The 22281-nt window shown below is 50.1% G+C and overlaps 1 pseudogene; it reads left to right on the top strand.

Annotated features, from left to right (window-relative positions):
• Window positions 1-16895: 16895 nt before the first annotated feature.
• On the top strand, window positions 16896-17014 carry LOC141268542 (5S ribosomal RNA; annotated as a pseudogene).
• The last annotated feature ends 5267 nt before the right edge of the window (window positions 17015-22281 follow it).

Below are 22281 nucleotides of genomic sequence, written 5' to 3'. Positions count from 1 at the left end.
GAGGAGACCGACACTGCAGCGGGATACAGGAGCGGGTCTGGGAATATGGCCCCCAGAGAGGCAGGACGAACAGGCAAGGAGCGTGTTCAGACTGGCCTGGAAATACAGCCTCCAGGAAGGTGGAACAAACAGGCAAGGAACGAGTACAGACTGCAGGTTAAGGTACACAGATAGGACACAGTACAGACACGGGAACTGATACCGCAAGGCAGGAGACATAGACAGGACTCAGTTCAGACACGGGAACTGATACCGCAAGGCAGGAGACAAAGACAAGACTCAGTTCAGACACGGGAACTGATACCGCAAGGCAGGAGACATAGACAGGACTCAGTTCAGACACGGGAACTGATACCGCAAGGCAGGAGACAAAGAACGGGACCCAGTTCAGACACGGGAACTGATACCGCAAGGCAGGAGACAAAGACAGGACTCAGTTCAGACACGGGAACAGATACCGCAAGGCAGGAGACATAGACAGGACTCAGTTCAAACACGGGAACTGATACCGCAAGGCAGGAGACAAAGAACGGGACCTGGCACCTTCAGAGTGCAAGCACAAACTGAATGAAACACTATGCTCAGGCAGGGATAGATGGGAGCAACTGAGCTATATACCAGGTGACAGACAGCAATAGGCTGAGGACGCACAAGGGGTGTGACCCACAGCAGGTACAAAAAGCAGGAAGTGATCGGGCGCCGCCCTTAAGCAGCAGAAGCAGACAAACAGACAGCAAGGAGGGAAGCCAGAGAGACATTCTGGACTGGAGATCAAGTGCGCGCTCTTGCACAGTGGGAGATGGACCACCATGCAAGGACGCCGCCAGGTATGTTACAGTACCCCCCCCCCTTACGCCCCCTCTTCTTCAGGCCTGCCAGAATCTTCCGCAGGGAATTCGAGGACCAGTTGTTCACTTCAAGGAGATCACTTCCACAGTCCACAGGAAAAATTGATCTCATCTGGTTAGCTAGGATGCTACCTCCTATCCAGCCATCCTTGGCAACAGACGAAACGGGTGGAGTACCAGGAACAGCACACAAGGAAGTCTCTCTCCACATATTTTCAGGTGGCACCCCAGAGGGTACAGGAGACAACTGGAAGTCCTTCACCGGGTTGGAGGGGGACAGAGACTTGGGGGTAATCTCTGCTTCGAGGTACATCTTGTCAAGCTCACAGGAAGAAATAGACGGGTTATCAGGTACATAATGAGGAAAAGTCACTGTCTCTTTGTTATCTGGTGGTACCCCGGAGAATTCAGGAAACAACTGGAGGTCCTCCGCCGGGTCAGAAGAGTGCAGAGGCTCAGAGAAAACATCTGCTTCAGAGTACACTAGGTCGGACTCACTGGAGGAAGCAGGCGAGGTATCGGGTACCGAGTATAGGAAAGTCTCTGTCCATTCACCACCAGGTGGCACCCCAAAGGGTTCTGGAGACAACTGGGGGTACTCCGCCTGGTCAGAGGAGTGTAGAGACTCATGGGTAACCTCTGCTTCAGAGTACACAAGGTCGAACTCACTGAACGAAGCAGGCGAGGTGTCAGATCCAGGATATAGGAAAGTCTCTGTCCATTCACCACCAGGTGGCACCCCGAAGGGTTCTGGAGAAAACTGGAGGTCCTCTGCCTGGTCGGAGGGGTGTAGAGACTCGGGAGTGACCTCTGCTTCAGAGTACACTAGGTTGGACTCACTGGACGAAGCAAGCGAGGTATCAGGTACAGAGTATATGAGAGTCTCTGTCCTTTCGCTACCAGGTAGCACCCCGTAGGGTTCTGGAGACGACTGGAGGTTCTCCGCCTGGTCGGAGGGGTGTAGAGACTCGGGAGTAACCTCTGCTTCGGAGTACACTAGGTTGGACTCACTGGACGAAGTGAGCGAGGTATCAGGTACAAAGTATAGGAGAGTCTCTGTCCTTTCGCTACCAGGTAGCACCCCGAAGGGTTCTGGAGACAACTGGAGGTCCTCCACCTGGTCGGAGGGGTGTAGAGACTCGGGGGTAACTACCACTTTGGGGTACCCATTGTCAGGCTCACAGGACAAAGCGGACAAAGTATCGAGTACCGAGTGTAGAGAAGTCTCTCTCCATTTGTCATCGAGTGGTATCCCGGAGGATTCAGGAGGCAACAGGGGGTCCTCCACCAGGTAGTAGAGGTGCACAGACTCAGAGGTAACCACAGCTTTGGAGCATCCTTGGACATGCACACCGGTTAAAGTGGGTGAAGCATCTGATGCCGGGTGCAGGAAGTTCTCCTGTGTGGAGTCTGGATGGGCAGAAGTCTCTTCGGGCAGGAGAACCGGTGCACTACCCACGCACATTACCCGTTGGGGCTTCTGCGGGATACAGGGAGATGAAGCTTCAGTAGGGACTTCAAGGTTGGGGTCAGGAGGTCTCAGGGAGGACAGACCCTGGCGTGACGGCTTGCCTCTACGTCTAGCACGTCTGGACTGCCTCTTGAGGTTGGGAGAAGTCTTCCGGGAAGCGTAGTCACCCTGTGAGGATTCTGGGTGGGCAGTAGTCTCATTGGGCTGGAGGACTATTGCGCTACCCACACACATTACCCATCGGGGCTGCTCCGGGATATTGGGAGGTGAAGCTTCAGCAGGAGCCTCCGGGTTAGGATCATTGAAGACCATTAGAAAGGCCACCAGGAAGGCCATTAGGTCCAGGAGGATCGGATCCTGTGTTTCATATAGGGGGTTGATCCATTCCAAGGCATCACCCGCCAGGTAAGACATAATGAATGCCACCTTAACCCGATCGGTGGGAAAACATAGAGGGTAGAACTTGAAGTGTAGCATGCATTGCTCCACAAATGCACGACTTTGTCTTGGATCCCCATAGTAACGTGGCGGATCCGCAGGAACGAGAGCAGATAGATCCATCTGGACGGGTGCGTAATTCGCCTGGAACTCAGCTGAGAAAAAAAAAATTTATTTATTTATTTTTAATGCATGTATTCGCTGGAAAACTTCTCAGAGAGCGAAGGCCGTGGGGCTCAACGGGAACCATGGCCTGAGCATGCTGTTATGCACACGCCCGGACTGACTGGCGTGTGCGTGTTTATGTAGTGATTCCACTGTGCCATGAACCGGAGAGTGCCTAGAGGGGCGTAACTAAGTATCTGCCCGATCCGACCAAGGTCACACGACGGCATACGACGCCAGTGCACCAGGGAGGAACCGAGCAGAGGAACCAGGGTCTACTCCAGGTCAGACTCCGGACACGGCTGTTGACCCACACTGGGGAATACAGGAACAGGCAGACTAGAGCACAGGCTGGGTAGGGTCCAGTACAGACTGGGAGACAAATTCGAAACCGCAGACGCGGTAGACAGAGCTGAGCAAAGCGAAAACCGCAGACGCGGCGGACAGAGCTGAGCAAAGCGAAAACCGCAGACGCGGCGGACAGAGCTGAGCAAAGCGAAAACCGCAGACGCGGCGGACAGGACTCTGTTCACACGGAACAGACTAGAAGGGAAAGGCAGAACCAGATACCCACAGGGTACTTGCAGAGAAGTAGCGAGTGGACCACAAACTCACAAACGGAAGTACAGTGACAACGAGCAGGAGTTAGGTACGAGTTCAGACTCTGCAGAAAAAGGAATGGAACGGACATAGAGAAAAAACAGGTAAAAGATAGGAGAGAGTTCAGACTGGAACTGAGTGTACGGAGGAGACCGACACTGCAGCGGGATACAGGAACGGGTCTGGGAATATGGCCCCCAGAGAGGCAGGACGAACAGGCAAGGAGCGTGTTCAGACTGGCCTGGAAATACAGCCTCCAGGAAGGTGGAACAAACAGGCAAGGAACGAGTACAGACTGCAGGTTAAGGTACACAGATAGGACACAGTACAGACACGGGAACTGATACCGCAAGGCAGGAGACATAGACAGGACTCAGTTCAGACACGGGAACTGATACCGCAAGGCAGGAGACAAAGACAGGACTCAGTTCAAACACGGGAACTGATACCGCAAGGCAGGAGACATAGACAGGACTCAGTTCAGACACGGGAACTGATACCGCAAGGCAGGAGACAAAGAACGGGACCCAGTTCAGACACGGGAACTGATACCGCAAGGCAGGAGACAAAGACAGGACTCAGTTCAGACACGGGAACAGATACCGCAAGGCAGGAGACATAGACAGGACTCAGTTCAAACACGGGAACTGATACCGCAAGGCAGGAGACAAAGAACGGGACCTGGCACCTTCAGAGTGCAAGCACAAACTGAATGAAACACTATGCTCAGGCAGGGATAGATGGGAGCAACTGAGCTATATACCAGGTGACAGACAGCAATAGGCTGAGGACGCACAAGGGGTGTGACCCACAGCAGGTACAAAAAGCAGGAAGTGATCGGGCGCCGCCCTTAAGCAGCAGAAGCAGACAAACAGACAGCAAGGAGGGAAGCCAGAGAGACATTCTGGACTGGAGATCAAGTGCGCGCTCTTGCACAGTGGGAGATGGACCACCATGCAAGGACGCCGCCAGGTATGTTACAGTACCCCCCCCCTTACGCCCCCTCTTCTTCAGGCCTGCCAGAATCTTCCGCAGGGAATTCGAGGACCAGTTGTTCACTTCAAGGAGATCACTTCCACAGTCCACAGGAAAAATTGATCTCATCTGGTTAGCTAGGATGCTACCTCCTATCCAGCCATCCTTGGCAACAGACGAAACGGGTGGAGTACCAGGAACAGCACACAAGGAAGTCTCTCTCCACATATTTTCAGGTGGCACCCCAGAGGGTACAGGAGACAACTGGAAGTCCTTCACCGGGTTGGAGGGGGACAGAGACTTGGGGGTAATCTCTGCTTCGAGGTACATCTTGTCAAGCTCACAGGAAGAAATAGACGGGTTATCAGGTACATAATGAGGAAAAGTCACTGTCTCTTTGTTATCTGGTGGTACCCCGGAGAATTCAGGAAACAACTGGAGGTCCTCCGCCGGGTCAGAAGAGTGCAGAGGCTCAGAGAAAACATCTGCTTCAGAGTACACTAGGTCGGACTCACTGGAGGAAGCAGGCGAGGTATCGGGTACCGAGTATAGGAAAGTCTCTGTCCATTCACCACCAGGTGGCACCCCAAAGGGTTCTGGAGACAACTGGGGGTACTCCGCCTGGTCAGAGGAGTGTAGAGACTCATGGGTAACCTCTGCTTCAGAGTACACAAGGTCGAACTCACTGAACGAAGCAGGCGAGGTATCAGATCCAGGATATAGGAAAGTCTCTGTCCATTCACCACCAGGTGGCACCCCGAAGGGTTCTGGAGAAAACTGGAGGTCCTCTGCCTGGTCGGAGGGGTGTAGAGACTCGGGAGTGACCTCTGCTTCAGAGTACACTAGGTTGGACTCACTGGACGAAGCAAGCGAGGTATCAGGTACAGAGTATATGAGAGTCTCTGTCCTTTCGCTACCAGGTAGCACCCCGTAGGGTTCTGGAGACGACTGGAGGTCCTCCGCCTGGTCGGAGGGGTGTAGAGACTCGGGAGTAACCTCTGCTTCGGAGTACACTAGGTTGGACTCACTGGACGAAGTGAGCGAGGTATCAGGTACAAAGTATAGGAGAGTCTCTGTCCTTTCGCTACCAGGTAGCACCCCGAAGGGTTCTGGAGACAACTAGAGGTCCTCCGCCTGGTCGGAGGGGTGTAGAGACTCGGGGGTAACTACCACTTTGGGGTACCCATTGTCAGGCTCACAGGACAAAGCGGACAAAGTATCGAGTACAGAGTGTAGAGAAGTCTCTCTCCATTTGTCATCGAGTGGTATCCCGGAGGATTCAGGAGGCAACAGGGGGTCCTCCACCAGGTAGTAGAGGTGCACAGACTCAGAGGTAACCACAGCTTTGGAGCATCCTTGGACATGCACACCGGTTAAAGTGGGTGAAGCATCTGATGCCGGGTGCAGGAAGTTCTCCTGTGTGGAGTCTGGATGGGCAGAAGTCTCTTCGGGCAGGAGAACCGGTGCACTACCCACGCACATTACCCGTTGGGGCTTCTGCGGGATACAGGGAGATGAAGCTTCAGTAGGGACTTCAAGGTTGGGGTCAGGAGGTCTCAGGGAGGACAGACCCTGGCGTGACGGCTTGCCTCTACGTCTAGCACATCTGGACTGCCTCTTGAGGTTGGGAGAAGTCTTCCGGGAAGCGTAGTCACCCTGTGAGGATTCTGGGTGGGCAGTAGTCTCATTGGGCTGGAGGACTATTGCGCTACCCACACACATTACCCATCGGGGCTGCTCCGGGATATTGGGAGGTGAAGCTTCAGCAGGAGCCTCCGGGTTAGGATCATCGAAGACCATTAGAAAGGCCACCAGGAAGGCCATTAGGTCCAGGAGGATCGGATCCTGTGTTTCATATAGGGGGTTGATCCATTCCAAGGCATCACCCGCCAGGTAAGACATAATGAATGCCACCTTAACCCGATCGGTGGGAAAACATAGAGGGTAGAACTTGAAGTGTAGCATGCATTGCTCCACAAATGCACGACTTTGTCTTGGATCCCCATAGTAACGTGGCGGATCCGCAGGAACGAGAGCAGATAGATCCATCTGGACGGGTGCGTAATTCGCCTGGAACTCAGCTGAGAAAAAAAAAATTTATTTATTTATTTTTAATGCATGTATTCGCTGGAAAACTTCTCAGAGAGCGAAGGCCGTGGGGCTCAACGGGAACCACGGCCTGAGCATGCTGTTATGCACACGCCCGGACTGACTGGCGTGTGCGTGTTTATGTAGTGATTCCACTGTGCCATGAACCGGAGAGTGCCTAGAGGGGCGTAACTAAGTATCTGCCCGATCCGACCAAGGTCGCACGACGGCATACGACGCCAGTGCACCAGGGAGGAACCGAGCAGAGGAACCAGGGTCTACTGCAGGTCAGACTCCGGACACGGCTCTTGACCCACACTGGGGAATACAGGAACAGGCAGACTAGAGCACAGGCTGGGTAGGGTCCAGTACAGACTGGGAGACAAATTCGAAACCGTAGACGCGGTAGACAGAGCTGAGCAAAGCGAAAACCGCAGACGCGGCGGACAGAGCTGAGCAAAGCGAAAACCGCAGACGCGGCGGACAGAGCTGAGCAAAGCGAAAACCGCAGACGCGGCGGACAGAGCTGAGCAAAGCGAAAGCCGCAGACGCAGCGGACAGAGCTGAGCAAAGCGAAAACCGCAGATGCGGCGGACAGAGCTGAGCAAAGCGAAAACTGCAGACGCGGCGGACAGAGCAGAGCAAAGCAAAAACCGCAGACGCGGCAGACAGAGCTGAGCAAAGCGAAAACCGCAGACGCGGCGGACAGAGCTGAGCAAAGCGAAAACCGCAGACGCAGCGGACTGAGCAGAGCAAAGCGAAAACCGCAGACGGGGCGGACAGAGCAGAGCAAAGTGAAAACCGCAGACGGGGCGGACAGAGCAGAGCAAAGCGAAAACCGCAGACGGGGCGGACAGAGCAGAGCAAAGCGAAAACCGCAGACGGGGCGGACAGAGCAGAGCAAAGCGAAAACCGCAGACGTGGCGGACAGAGCTGAGCAAAGCGAAAACCGCAGACGCGGCGGACAGAGCTGAGCAAAGCGAAAACCGCAGACGCGGCGGACAGAGCTGAGCAAAGCGAAAACCGCAGACGCGGCGGACAGAGCTGAGCAAAGCGAAAACCGCAGACGCGGCGGACAGAGCTGAGCAAAGCGAAAACCGCAGACGCGGCGGACAGGACTCTGTTCACACGGAACAGACTAGAAGGGAAAGGCAGAACCAGATACCCACAGGGTACTTGCAGAGAAGTAGCGAGTGGACCACAAACTCACAAACGGAAGTACAGTGACAACGAGCAGGAGTTAGGTACGAGTTCAGACTCTGCAGAAAAAGGAATGGAACGGACATAGAGAAAAAACAGGTAAAAGATAGGAGAGAGTTCAGACTGGAACTGAGTGTACGGAGGAGACCGACACTGCAGCGGGATACAGGAGCGGGTCTGGGAATACGGCCCCCAGAGAGGCAGGACGAACAGGCAAGGAGCGTGTTCAGACTGGCCTGGAAATACAGCCTCCAGGAAGGCGGAACGAACAGGCAAGGAACGAGTACAGACTGCAGGTTAAGGTACACAGATAGGACACAGTACAGACACGGGAACTGATACCGCAAGGCAGGAGACATAGACAGGACTCAGTTCAGACACGGGAACTGATACCGCAAGGCAGGAGACAAAGACAGGACTCAGTTCAGACACGGGAACTGATACCGCAAGGCAGGAGACATAGACAGGACTCAGTTCAGACACGGGAACTGATACCGCAAGGCAGGAGACAAAGAACGGGACCCAGTTCAGACACGGGAACTGATACCGCAAGGCAGGAGACAAAGACAGGACTCAGTTCAGACACGGGAACAGATACCGCAAGGCAGGAGACATAGACAGGACTCAGTTCAGACACGGGAACTGATACCGCAAGGCAGGAGACAAAGAACGGGACCTGGCACCTTCAGAGTGCAAGCACACACTGAATGAAACACTATGCTCAGGCAGGGATAGATGGGAGCAGCTGAGCTATAAACCAGGTGACAGACAGCAATAGGCTGAGGACTCACAAGGGGTGTGACCCACAGCAGGTACAAAAAGCAGGAAGTGATCGGGCGCCACCCTTAAGCAGCAGAAACAGACAAACAGACAGCAAGGAGGGAAGCCAGAGAGACATTCTGGACTGGAGATCAAGTGCGCGCTCTTGCACAGTGGGAGATGGACCACCATGCAAGGACGCCGCCAGGTATGTTACAGTACTCCCCCCTTACGCCCCCTCTTCTTCAGGCCTGCCAGAATCTTCCGCAGGGAATTCGAGGACTAGTTGTTCACTTCAAGGAGATCACTTCCACAGTCCACAGGAAAAATTGATCTCATCTGGTTAGCTAGGATGCCACCTCCTATCCAGCCATCCTTGGCAACAGACGAAACGGGTGGAGTACCAGGAACAGCACACAAGGAAGTCTCTCGCCACATATTTTCAGGTGGCACCCCAGTGGGTACAGGAGACAACTGGAAGTCCTTCACCGGGTTGGAGGGGGACAGAGACTTGGGGGTAATCTCTGCTTCGAGGTACATCTTGTCAAGCTCACAGGAAGAAATAGACGGGTTATCAGGTACATAATGAGGAAAAGTCACTATCTCTTTGTTATCTGGTGGTACCCCGGAGAATTCAGGAAACAACTGGAGGTCCTCCGCCGGGTCAGAAGAGTGCAGAGGCTCAGAGAAAACATCTGCTTCAGAGTACACTAGGTCAGACTCACTGGAGGAAGCAGGCGAGGTATCGGGTACCGAGTATAGGAAAGTCTCTGTCCATTCACCACCAGGTGGCACCCCAAAGGGTTCTGGAGACAACTGGGGGTACTCCGCCTGGTCAGAGGAGTGTAGAGACTCATGGATAACCTCTGCTTCAGAGTACACTAGGTCGAACTCACTGAACGAAGCAGGCGAGGTATCAGATCCAGGATATAGGAAAGTCTCTGTCCATTCACCACCAGGTGGCACCCCGAAGGGTTCTGGAGACAACTGGAGGTCCTCTGCCTGGTCGGAGGGGTGTAGAGACTCGGGAGTGACCTCTGCTTCGGAGTACACTAGGTTGGACTCACTGGACGAAGCGAGCGAGGTATCAGGTACAGAGTATAGGAGAGTCTCTGTCCTTTCGCTACCAGGTAGCACCCCGTAGGGTTCTGGAGACGACTGGAGGTCCTCCACCTGGTCGGAGGGGTGTAGAGACTCGGGAGTAACCTCTGCTTCGGAGTACACTAGGTTGGACTCACTGGACGAAGCGAGCGAGGTATCAGGTACAAAGTATAGGAGAGTCTCTGTCCTTTCGCTACCAGGTAGCACCCCGAAGGGTTCTGGAGACAACTGGAGGTCCTCCGCCTGGTCGGAGGGGTGTAGAGACTTGGGGGTAACTACCACTTTGGGGTACCCATTGTCAGGCTCACAGGACGAAGCGGACAAAGTATCGAGTACCGAGTGTAGAGAAGCCTCTCTCCATTTGTCATCGAGTGGTATCCCGGAGGATTCAGGAGGCAACAGGGGGTCCTCCGCCAGGTAGTAGAGGTGCACAGACTCAGAGGTAACCACAGCTTTGGAGCATCCTTGGACATGCACACCGGTTAAAGTGGGTGAAGCATCTGATGCCGGGTGCAGGAAGTTCTCCTGTGTGGAGTCTGGATGGGCAGAAGTCTCTTCGGGCAGGAGAACCGGTGCACTACCCACGCACATTACCCGTTGGGGCTTCTGCGGGATACAGGGAGATGAAGCTTCAGTAGGGACTTCAAGGTTGGGGTCAGGAGGTCTCAGGGAGGACAGACCCTGGCGTGACGGCTTGCCTCTACGTCTAGCACGTCTGGACTGCCTCTTGAGGTTGGGAGAAGTCTTCCGTGAAGCGTAGTCACCCTGTGAGGATTCTGGGTGGGCAGTAGTCTCATTGGGCTGGAGGACTATTGCGCTACCCACACACATTACCCATCGGGGCTGCTCCGGGATATTGGGAGGTGAAGCTTCAGCAGGAGCCTCCGGGTTAGGATCATCGAAGACCATTAGAAAGGCCACCAGGAAGGCCATTGGGTCCAGGAGGATCGGATCCTGTGTTTCATATAGGGGGTTGATCCATTCCAAGGCATCACCCGCCAGGTAAGACATAATGAATGCCACCTTAACCCGATCGGTGGGAAAACATAGAGGGTAGAACTTGAAGTGTAGCATGCATTGCTCCACAAATGCACGACTTTGTCTTGGATCCCCATAGTAACGTGGCGGATCCGCAGGAACGAGAGCAGATAGATCCATCTGGACGGGTGCGTAATTCGCCTGGAACTCAGCTGAGAAAAAAAAAATTTATTTATTTATTTTTAATGCATGTATTCGCTGGAAAACTTCTCAGAGAGCGAAGGCCGTGGGGCACAACGGGAACCATGGCCTGAGCATGCTGTTATGCACACGCCCGGACTGACTGGCGTGTGCGTGTTTATGTAGTGATTCCACTGTGCCATGAACCGGAGAGTGCCTGGAGGGGCGTAACTAAGTATCTGCCCGATCCGACCAAGGTCGCATGACGGCATACGACGCCAGTGCACCAGGGAGGAACCGAGCAGAGGAACCAGGGTCTACTCCAGGTCAGACTCCGGACACGGCTGTTGACCCACACCGGGGAATACAGGAACAGGCAGACTAGAGCACAGGCTGGGTATGGTCCAGTACAGACTGGGAGACAAATTCGAAGCCGCAGACGTGGTGGACAGAGCTGAGCAAAGCGAAAACCGCAGGCGCGGCGGACAGAGCTGAGCAAAGCGAAAACCGCAGACGCGGCGGACAGAGCTGAGCAAAGCGAAAACCGCAGACGCGGCGGACAGAGCTGAGCAAAGCGAAAACCGCAGACGCGGCGGACAGAGCTGAGCAAAGCGAAAACCGCAGACGCGGCGGACAGAGCAGAGCAAAGCGAAAACCGCAGACGGGGCGGACAGAGCAGAGCAAAGCGAAAACCGCAGACGGGGCGGACAGAGCAGAGCAAAGCGAAAACCGCAGACGGGGCGGACAGAGCAGAGCAAAGCGAAAACCGCAGACGGGGCGGACAGAGCAGAGCAAAGCGAAAACCGCAGACGGGGCGGACAGAGCAGAGCAAAGCGAAAACCGCAGACGGGGCGGACAGAGCAGAGCAAAGCGAAAACCGCAGACGCGGCGGACAGAGCTGAGCAAAGCGAAAACCGCAGACGCGGCGGACAGAGCTGAGCAAAGCGAAAACCGCAGACGCGGCGGACAGAGCTGAGCAAAGCGAAAACCGCAGACGCGGCGGACAGAGCTGAGCAAAGCGAAAACCGCAGACGCGGCGGACAGAGCTGAGCAAAGCGAAAACCGCAGACGCGGCGGACAGGACTCTGTTCACACGGAACAGACTAGAAGGGAAAGGCAGAACCAGATACCCACAGGGTACTTGCAGAGAAGTAGCGAGTGGACCACAAACTCACAAACGGAAGTACAGTGACAACGAGCAGGAGTTAGGTACGAGTTCAGACTCTGCAGAAATAGGAATGGAACGGACATAGAGAAAAAACAGGTAAAAGATAGGAGAGAGTTCAGACTGGAACTGAGTGTACGGAGGAGACCGACACTGCAGCGGGATACAGGAGCGGGTCTGGGAATACGGCCCCCAGAGAGGCAGGACGAACAGGCAAGGAGCGTGTTCAGACTGGCCTGGAAATACAGCCTCCAGGAACGCGGAACGAACAGGCAAGGAACGAGTACAGACTGCAGGTTAAGGTACACAGATAGGACACAGTACAGACACGGGAACTGATACCGCAAGGCAGGAGACATAGACAGGACTCAGTTCAGACACGGGAACTGATCCTGCAAGGCAGGAGACAAAGACAGGACTCAGTTCAGACACGGGAACTGATACCGCAAGGCAGGAGACATAGACAGGACTCCGTTCAGACACGGGAACAGATACCGCAAGGCAGGAGACATAGACAGGACTCAGTTCAGACACGGGAACTGATACCGCAAGGCAGGAGACAAAGAACGGGACCTGGCACCTTCAGAGTGCAAGCACACACTGAATGAAACACTATGCTCAGGCAGGGATAGATGGGAGCAGCTGAGCTATATACCAGGTGACAGACAGCAATAGGCTGAGGACGCACAAGGGGTGTGACCCACAGCAGGTACAAAAAGCAGGAAGTGATCGGGCGCCACCCTTAAGCAGCAGAAACAGACAAACAGACAGCAAGGAGGGAAGCCAGAGAGACATTCTGGACTGGAGATCAAGTGCGCGCTCTTGCACAGTGGGAGATGGACCACCATGCAAGGACGCCGCCAGGTATGTTACACAATCTCTACTTAGACAAGTGTATATATATATATATATATATATATATATATATATATGAACTATTAGAAACTATGTAACTACAATTTTACTGTATAAGATTATAAATAAATATTGAGACATTGTATTACATATTGATACAACATTATAATTACAGTTTTTCCTTAGCCACTCCCTAAACCAAATCTTCTGTCTCTCTCAAATATCTCCAGGAACGCCCTATTTAGGAAACACATTTTTCTATCCTTCAAAACCTCAGAGAACTGCCTGTTCTTCTGTCCACATTCCATGACGTCACTGTGAGTTGGTCGTCTCACCTGTCTCTGTCCATCAGTTTCAGCCATTTTCCTTTTTAGAGAATCACAGTTCTGACTGAGAATTAACTCATTCTGTGGAGAGATGGATCTTTGCACTGGCTGATATGGCTTATAACATATATGTAATCATCTGCGTATTTGATAGAGTTCACTATGGGGATGACTCAGTCTAGGAGAGTTTGATATTGGCTTTTGGTAAGATTTTACCTTTCCTGGTTTTATAAATTTAGCTTGATTTATTTTCTTTTCACGATTCTCATGTTTTCTAACAAAATCCAGCATCTGCGCACATTCAAATAATGAATTTTTTTGTGATGCCATAACTTGGGAAACTGAATTTAGGAATTTGAATTTTTGTACAAAAGTTGTTATCATATGTTGTACTTTTCCATTTTTGATGAGAGCTTTGTACAACCGTTCAAATATGGACATGAATGTATATGTACATTCCTTCCTACCAATCCTTAGTTTCTGCAGATCTTCTATGTTGGGAAAATCCTTTGTGACACAATAAAACAAATATCTTAATCTGTCCGAATCATTTTCCCATCCATTAGGAGAGTCATTTTCACAGGGCATTAAATGTAAACGTCTGGACAATGTCACAGGAATCCATATTTTAAATAATTGATTCCTCTCCTCATTGGATAAATCAAACTTATCAGAGAAGCTCTCAAATGTCTCTGAATTTCTACAGGCATGGATTTTGACATCATATTTTGGCATGATTTTGTATAATTTCAGCAAATTTATCCTCATTTTAATTTGGAGTTGAGCCTGGGTAATTCCAGAATTCTCTGATATTTTTAGTGGCTCTTTTACGTCCGTTCCTCCTACGTCACTCACGTCTCCTCCCACATCACCTAGTATGTCGGTTTCTCGTATGTCAGTCATGTCTCCTCCCATGTCAGGTTTCTGTATGTCCGTCTCTTGGTCAGACCCAAGGTCACCTTCAGTTACAGACACGTGTCTTACTTCTTGTTCATTTTCCACATTACAGTCTGAATCAGTATCACCGTCTGACACTTCTACACTATTTTCCTGCTTAGAAATCTCTAACACAAGACTATGAAAAAAATCTACCAAATGTAGATTATTTCTCAATTTCTGTTTGTCTCTATTTACCAATTTAGAAGTTAACTGTAAATTCTGCAATTCACATTCTTTGTATAAACTGAGCCACAAAACTTCTATGTCATCTCCTACATTAACTTTGAAATTAATATTACTTTGTTTAGCAAAAGAAGAAATTATATCCATATTTTGCTTACCTTAAGATTCCTTGGCTTCTCTTTATCAGCACGTCCTGTCTTCAGTTCGTCTGATTCTTTTCCTGTGTGATTCTGTTCCTTGTTAGTACCTCTGCTTCCTGTCTTTCCTCAGTATGTAGGTCCTTTCTGCTTCTTGTGACAAACTAGTGAATTTACTGACACGTGAACAACAGCTGTTCAGCTCGTCAGGACTCCCCCCTTGTTCACGGAAGAAATTCACTTACTTAATTTAAAAAAAAAAAAAACAGGACTGACTGGCTCACCATTGTAAAATAATACTCTTCATGTATTATTTTTTTCTACTGAGGACTTCTCAAAGTATCAATATCACGATATTCTTATAAAAAATGTATCTATTTATTCTTGGATTGTCCATTAAAAAGAATCAGATTGCAGCAGGTACATACAATAATTAGTTATAAAGTAATTGTCCATTTGTCCATAATTAGCTTAATTGTTGAGATTCACCCATCTTTCCTTGGATCCTGGCTGGTAAATCATGTCTTTGTCCAACATGTGTCCAGGCCTACGTGTCATCTGCTTCTCAGCATGAAGATTCTGTGTCTTGTGGGGTGGGAAGAGCAAGAGAGCCCCCCCTTTCTGTACCATGGGCTTTTATAGCCAGTCGTATGGACACCTGTTCTACATATGGTAGTGAACCAAAAATACACACACAAATAGCGCATGTCATCTAGACACGATGGCTGAGGCATAGAACTCAGAAAAATGATTATCGATTAACATTCCAAATGAATTTCCATAATTAACCATTTAACAGAGACCGCCTGGGAATGCCAGGTGCTGTAGGCTTTTGCTTTTTCCTTCCTTCCACCAGCAGGGGCCACTCTCTTCTATGCCTTTTTTCCATTCCCTTTCACAAGTGCACACATTCATTCTCTATTCTTTTTTTCATTTGCTTTCTCTCTTGCGCTATTTCATCTCTGCAAAATACCAGCATCCTTCTGATCACCGTGGGCCTCCAGCATTGTTGCTTCTTTACTTTTAATACTAGGCTCCTTTTCACCAGGACCAGCGTCTCCCGCGTGGCTGGAGGCAACCACCGGTAACCCCAAGCAGAAGACCTTTGCAGGCAACACGACCCTCCCCCCTGAAGAGCAGCTCAAAGTCACTGGCAACCATCTCACCCTCTTCCTTCATTCAACCCTGGACGTCTTGCTCTGTCCCCAAGTTATGCGTCCAGCTTGCTCTTTCTGTCACATTACCGCGATGAAGGGTTTAGCCTGCAGGAGACCCTGCGCCGAGACATTTTTGAAGACACCTGATGCGGCGGGTGAATCACTGCTAAACAAACCACACCTGTAGGGACGGCACAGCCTTTGCATGGACCCTTCGGAGCCCGCCCCGTCACGGCCAGATTGCTCGCCACCAAGCGATCCTGAGAAAGGCTGGCCGGGCGATGGATCGGACAGCGTCTACTGGCCATACCACCTTGGATACGCCCGATCTTGTCTGATCTCGGAAGCAAAGCAGGGCTGGTCTCGGACAGTACTTGGATGGGAGACTATTTTGATGATGTTTTGCCCTACTGCCCAGCTCGGCTAGCATGGAACGGCGCCTTGCCGGACACCGACCTTAAGTAACTTAGATGATGGAAGCCCCAAGGCCTCTGAGCCAGTTGGCAGCTAAGTATGCTACCCCGCCGCCTTAACGCAGGCCTGACACCGAGCTCTTTGCCACGGCTAGGAGTGCTTATTGACTCAGCAGCTCGCCGTGTGGAAATCATGGCGTTAAAAGCACCCGGGGCCGTGAAGGGGCCAGGCTTTCAGCAGGTGCCCAGGGAAGGTTTTGGATGCCGGCCGAATAGCGAGGGCCAGCAGAAGTAACATGTTTCTCTGCAAAGAAGCTTGTGTAACCAAGCCAGACGGCTGACAAAGAGCTAACCTCAGTGCAAGGAAGGCAAGGAAGGTGCGGAAGGAATTGGGGAGGGGGGGGGTGATTCCTGCTAGGGCCCTGAAATCATAAAACAGGCAGGAGAGTCTGATGCATGGTGACGGAGAGGTTGTAGGGGCAGATAGGGGGTGTTGTCACGTGCGAGCAGTTGTGCATGCTGGCTTGTGTGTGAGAGTGCGCTTCCTAGGTGTGGCGCGCTGCAGACAGTCAAAGGGATTGTTCCCTTTCATTAAAAGTTAATCCCCGGCTGCAGGCTGTTAAAAAGCAACTAACCGCGCTCTGCTCACCCTACCCGGGTCTACCGGTGAGTCTCGCCTCTGCTCCCGGCCTGTGGTATTGGCCGTGAAGCTGATGTTCCGTCGACAGCGCTGCAGCCGATCAGTGAGCTCAGCGGCTCTGAGTGGGGCGTTGTGTCTACAAGACCTTTTAAGGAAGCCAGCAAAAAAATTGAAGAGAAGGGAAAGCACAAAAGGACCTGGTCTTGCTGAGCACTGGAAAGGGCAGTCGGCAGCCAGACGTCAAAGTAGAAAAGCAGCAAGTGAGATATATGTCTCTGCCTATGGCCACATCAATCTGAACATGCCCAATCTCGTCTGATCTCAGAAACTAAGCAGGGTTGGGCCTAGTTAGTACTTGGATGGGAGACCACCTGGGAATACCAGGTGCTGTAGGCTTTTGCTTTTTCCTTCCTTCCACCAGCAGGGGCACTCTCTTCTATGCCTTTTTTCCATTCCCTTTCACAAGTGCACACATTCATTCTCTTTTCTTTTTTTCATTTGCTTTCTCTCTTGCGCTATTTCATCTCTGCAAAATACCAGCATCCTTCTGATCACCGTGGGCCTCCAGCATTTTTGCTTCTTTACTTTTAACCACTTTGCGCCAGAGCCTGTTTTTGCCTTCGTGACCGGGCCAATTTTTTCAATTCTGACTACTGTCACTTTATGAGGTAATTACTCTGGAATTCTTCAACGGATCCCCCTGATTCTGAGATTGTTTTTTTGTGACATATTGTACTTCATGATAGTGGTAAAATTTCTTTGATATCACTTGCGTTTGATTGTGAAAAAATCGGAAATTTGGCGAAAATTTTGCAATTTTCAAACTTTGAATTTTCATGCCCTTTAATCAGAGAGATATATCACACAAAATAGTTAATAAATAACATTGCCCACATGTCTACTTCACATCAGCACAATTTTGGAACCAAAATTTTTTTTTGTTAGGAAGCTATAAGGGTTAAAAGTTGACCAGCGATTTCTCATTTTTACAACAAAATTTACAAAAACATTTTTTTTAGGGACCACATCTTATTTGAAGTGACTTTGAGGAGCCTTTATGACAGAAAATACCCAAAAGTGATACCATTCTAAAAACTGCACCCCTCAAGGTGCTCAAAACCACATTCAAGAAGTTTATTAACCCTTCAGGTGCTTCACAGGAATTTTTGGAATGTGGAAGAAAACAATCAACATTTAACTTTTTTTCACAAAACTGCTACTTTAACCTCAAATTTTTAATTTTCACAAGGGTAGCCAGAAAAAATGGACCCCAAAATGTGTTGTGTAATTTCTCCTGAGCACGCTGATACCACATATGTGGTGCAAAGCCACTGTTTGGGTGCACGGCATGGCTTGGAAGGTAAGGAGCGCCATTTGACTTTTGGAATGGAAATTTGACTGGAATGGATAGCGGACGCCATGTTGCATTTGGAGAGCCCCAGAGGTGTCTAAACAGAGGAAACCCTCAACAAGTGACCCCATTTTGTAAACTAGACCCCTCAAGGAACTTATCTAGATGTGTGGTGAGCACCTTGAACCCCCAGGGGCTTCACAGAATTTTATAATGTTGAAGTGTGAAAATAAAAAAACACATTTTTAACACAAAACTGCTAATTTAGCCTCAAATTTTTAATTTTCACAAGGGCAGCCAGAAAAAATGGACCCCAAAATGTGTTGTGCAATTTCTCCTGAGCACGCTGATACCCCATATGTGGTGCAAAGCCACTGTTTGGGCGCACGGCATGGCTTGGAAGGTAAGGAGCGCCATTTGACTTTTGGAATGGAAATTTGACTGGAATGGATAGCGGACGCCATGTTGCATTTGGAGAGCCCCTGAGGTGCCTAAACAGAGGAAGCCCACAACAAGTGACCGAATTTTACAATCTACTCCTCTGTATAAATTAATCTAGTGGTGGGAAAATAAGTAGATAGGTAAATGGTCACTAAACCTATAGATGAATTCCCACAGAGGTGTCATTTCTATAATGGGGTCACTTCAGGGGGGATTATGCTGTTCTGGCACTTTTCAGAGTACCAGAGCTAAAGAATCCCCCCTGAAGTGACCCCATTTTGGAAATGAAACCCCTCTGGGAATTCATCTATGGGTTTAGTGACCATTTTAACTCAATGGATGATTTCCAGAAACAAGCACGCAATAGAAGGTTTAGATTCTGGAGAACCCCCCCTGGAAATTAAGTGAGCTCTACTCGAATGTGTCATTCACTAAATGAACCAAATGTTTGAATGACAAATTGGGATACATTTTTACAGTTTAAAAACGTGGTTCTGTGTGGAAGATTTTAAAGCAGTCAGTGACGCATAAGGCTGGCAATGATGGGCATTGTGGGCAATAGTAGCGGGTATCACGCCTCATTGCTCTCTTAGTACATACACAACATCTTTTCTGGGGGTTCCTTCTTGTTTCCGTTGCTGGAATAAGTGCAATAAAATGTCGCTCAGTGAGTCTTTTCACATCCTCAGATTCTAATGGATGAGCGGGGCTAACACTTTGAAAGACAAGATTTTCAATTACCTTTTCTTGATAATCAAGAAAAGGATCTGAATTTCCTGCTTTTTTGTACAACACAAAAGAATTGTATGTGGCCACCTGAAACAAATAAATAACCAACTTTTTATACCAGGTATAGGACTTTCTTGATACCTGGTATGGCTGTAGAACCTGGTCTGCAAGGTCCACACCCCCCATGTGTTTGTTGTAGTCAATGACTGACACAGGTTTTTGCTTCGGAGTGGTGGATCCTAGTTCTACAGTGGCCCTTGTGGCATCTGTGTGGATCGAGCTGAGGACAAAAATATCCCTCTTATCCCTATATTTCAGGGCAAGCAGCTCTCCGTTGCGTACAGCCCCTGACTGCCCCTTTTGAAACTTTTGGTTGACCAATGGTTGTGGAAACCCTAGACGGTTTTTACGGATGGTCCCACAAGCCCCGATGTTGTGTTCAACCAGACTTTTAAATAGGGGTATGCTGGTGTAATAATTGTCCACATATAGATTGTAGCCTTTTTGAAAAAATGGACTTATCAGCTCCCAAACAATTTTTCCAGATGTCCCCAGATAAGTAGGGCATCCTGGTGGGTTTAGTTGGCTATCTTTCCCCTCATATATGCGAAAAGCGGATGTGTATCCGGTTGAACTTTCGCACATTTTATAGAGCTTTATTCCAAACCTTGCCCTTTTAGATGGGATAAATTGCTTGAGGTGCAGTCTTCCTTTGAATTTTACAAGTGACTCGTCTATAGAAATATTTTGTGTTGGGGTGTAGAGGGTTAAGAATTTTTCTGACAAATTTTCAATGATGGGTCTAATTTTATATAACCTGTCATGTTCTGGGGCATTTCTGGGCAGGCATTGACTATTGTCGTTAAAATGCCAAAACCGCATGAGCATTTCATAACGGGTCCTAGGCAGAATGACTGAAAACATAGGGGTGGCTTGAACAGGGTGGTTGGACCAGTAGGATCGAATGCTCGGTTTTTCAACAAGCCCCATGGCAAATGTAAGTCCTAAAAATTTTTTTATTTCCGGGACATTAGTTGGTGTCCATAAATTTGCCCTAGCATAGTAAGATCGGGGATTCTGGCTTATGAATTGGGACGCGTATAAATTTGTTTGCACGACAATATGCTCTAGCAAGCTGTCTGTAAAAAACAAATTAAAAAAATGAATTGGTCCAAAATCTTCCACCTCCACATTTATACCAGGAATGGCATTGAAATCAGGGCTGAATGGAGCAGCCGAATCTGAAGCCTCCCATCTGGGAAATGCTAGATCATGTGGCAACGCCCCTTGTACACTGGCGTGCGCCAATTCACTAGTAGCAGGGACAGCGCTTGTACTGGGCAGTGTTCCCTGATTTGGAGACGTTTCTCCAGTAGCGCTATTTGCCCCTATTGCTGTACTGGTCCTTGGGCTTGAGGATGGAACAGAATCACTGCTCATTTCTGGGCTCTCAGTGTCGCCGCTACTAAAGCCCTCAAAATCCATATCTCCATCTGAGATTGCGCTGTCATCAGTGTCAGAACACAGCAGGGCATACACCTCCTCTGCGGTATAAGTCTGACGGGCCATTTTATTTTTATATTTTTTGACTGGACTGAACGGACCGGACTGAAAGGACGGGACCGGACTGGACTGACCGGACTGATCTGACAGGACTGACTGACTGATGTGACAGGACTGACTGACTGATCTGACAGGACTGACTTACTGACAGATCTGACAGGACTGACTGACTGACAGATCTGACTGACTGACAGATCTGACAGGACTGACTGACTGACAGATCTGACAGGACTGACAGATCTGACAGGACTGACTGACTGACAGATCTGACTGACTGACAGATCTGACAGGACTGACTGACTGACAGATCTGACAGGACTGACTGACTGACAAATCTCACAGGACTGACTGACTGACAGATCTGACAGGACTGACTGACTGACAGATCTGACAGGACTGACTGACAGATCTGACAGGACTGACAGGACTGACTGACACATCTGACAGGACTGACTGACAGATCTGACAGGACTGACTGACTGACAGATCTGACAGGACTGACAGATCTGACTGACAGATCTGACAGGACTGACAGATCTGACTGGACTGATCTGACAGGACTGACTGATCTGACAGACTCACTAACCCTAACTCTTACTTTCTTTTTTATTTTATTTTTTTTTTTACTTTCACAGTGGCAAGGCTGACAGCTCTTGTCACACTGTTTCTCCTCTGCTCTCTCACTGAGATCGGAGGAGAAACTGCATTTATCAGGCAGATCGCCCGGGAAAGTTTGTTGCTAAAACAAACTTCCCTGGTGATTTCTCTGATTGGCTGGTGTGACGCTGACATCATCGAGACCTGAGCCAATCAGGTCTCGATGATGTCAGAGGTCACAGCACCGGGATCCCCGCCGCTGACAGGTATGTGGGGGGTCCCGATCGCCGACCACCGGCTGTCCCTATCTTTTAAATGCCGCGATCGCTATGGATCGCGGCATCTAGAAGATAGGAACAGGTTAACATCATGGGGACCTGATCCAATCAGGTCCCCATGATGCCACATGTCAGAGCTATCGCTCTGAACCAGTACCGCAGCGCTAGCAGGACCCTGGGGGTCCTGAGCGCTGCGGGACCACTCACTGTTTTTAAACGTCGGCGCTGCACAGAGCCCAGGCAGTGCCGACGTTTATGTACAGTGGGCGGTCCTGAACCGGTTAATACTAGGCTCCTTTTCACCAGGACCAGCGTCTCCCGCGTGGCTGGAGGCAACCACCGGTAACCCTAAGCAGAAGACCTTTGCAGACAACATGACCCTCCCCCCTGAAGAGCAGCTCAAAGTCACTGGCAACCATCTCACCCTCTTCCTTCATTCACCCCTGGACGTCTCGCTCCGCCCCCAAGTTACGGGTCCAGCGTGCTCTTTCTGTCACATTACCGCGATGAAGGGTTTAGCCTTCAGCAGCAAGTGAGAGGCATGTCTCCGCCTACGGCCACACCACCCTGAACACGCCCGATCTCATCTGATCTCGGAAGCTAAGCAGGGTAGGGCCTGGTTAGTACTTGGATGGGAGACTGTAAAATAATACTCTTCCTGTATTATTTTTTTTTCTGAGGACTTCTCAAAGTATCAATATCAC

The sequence above is a fragment of the Phyllobates terribilis genome, unplaced genomic scaffold (assembly GCF_046119375.1).
Source record: "Phyllobates terribilis strain yellow unplaced genomic scaffold, ASM4611937v1 Scaffold_4__5_contigs__length_816908805, whole genome shotgun sequence".
NCBI classification, from domain to species: Eukaryota; Metazoa; Chordata; class Amphibia; order Anura; family Dendrobatidae; genus Phyllobates; species Phyllobates terribilis.
The sequence above is the reverse complement of the archived record's forward strand: the minus strand, read 5'-3'. Positions and strand labels throughout refer to the sequence as shown.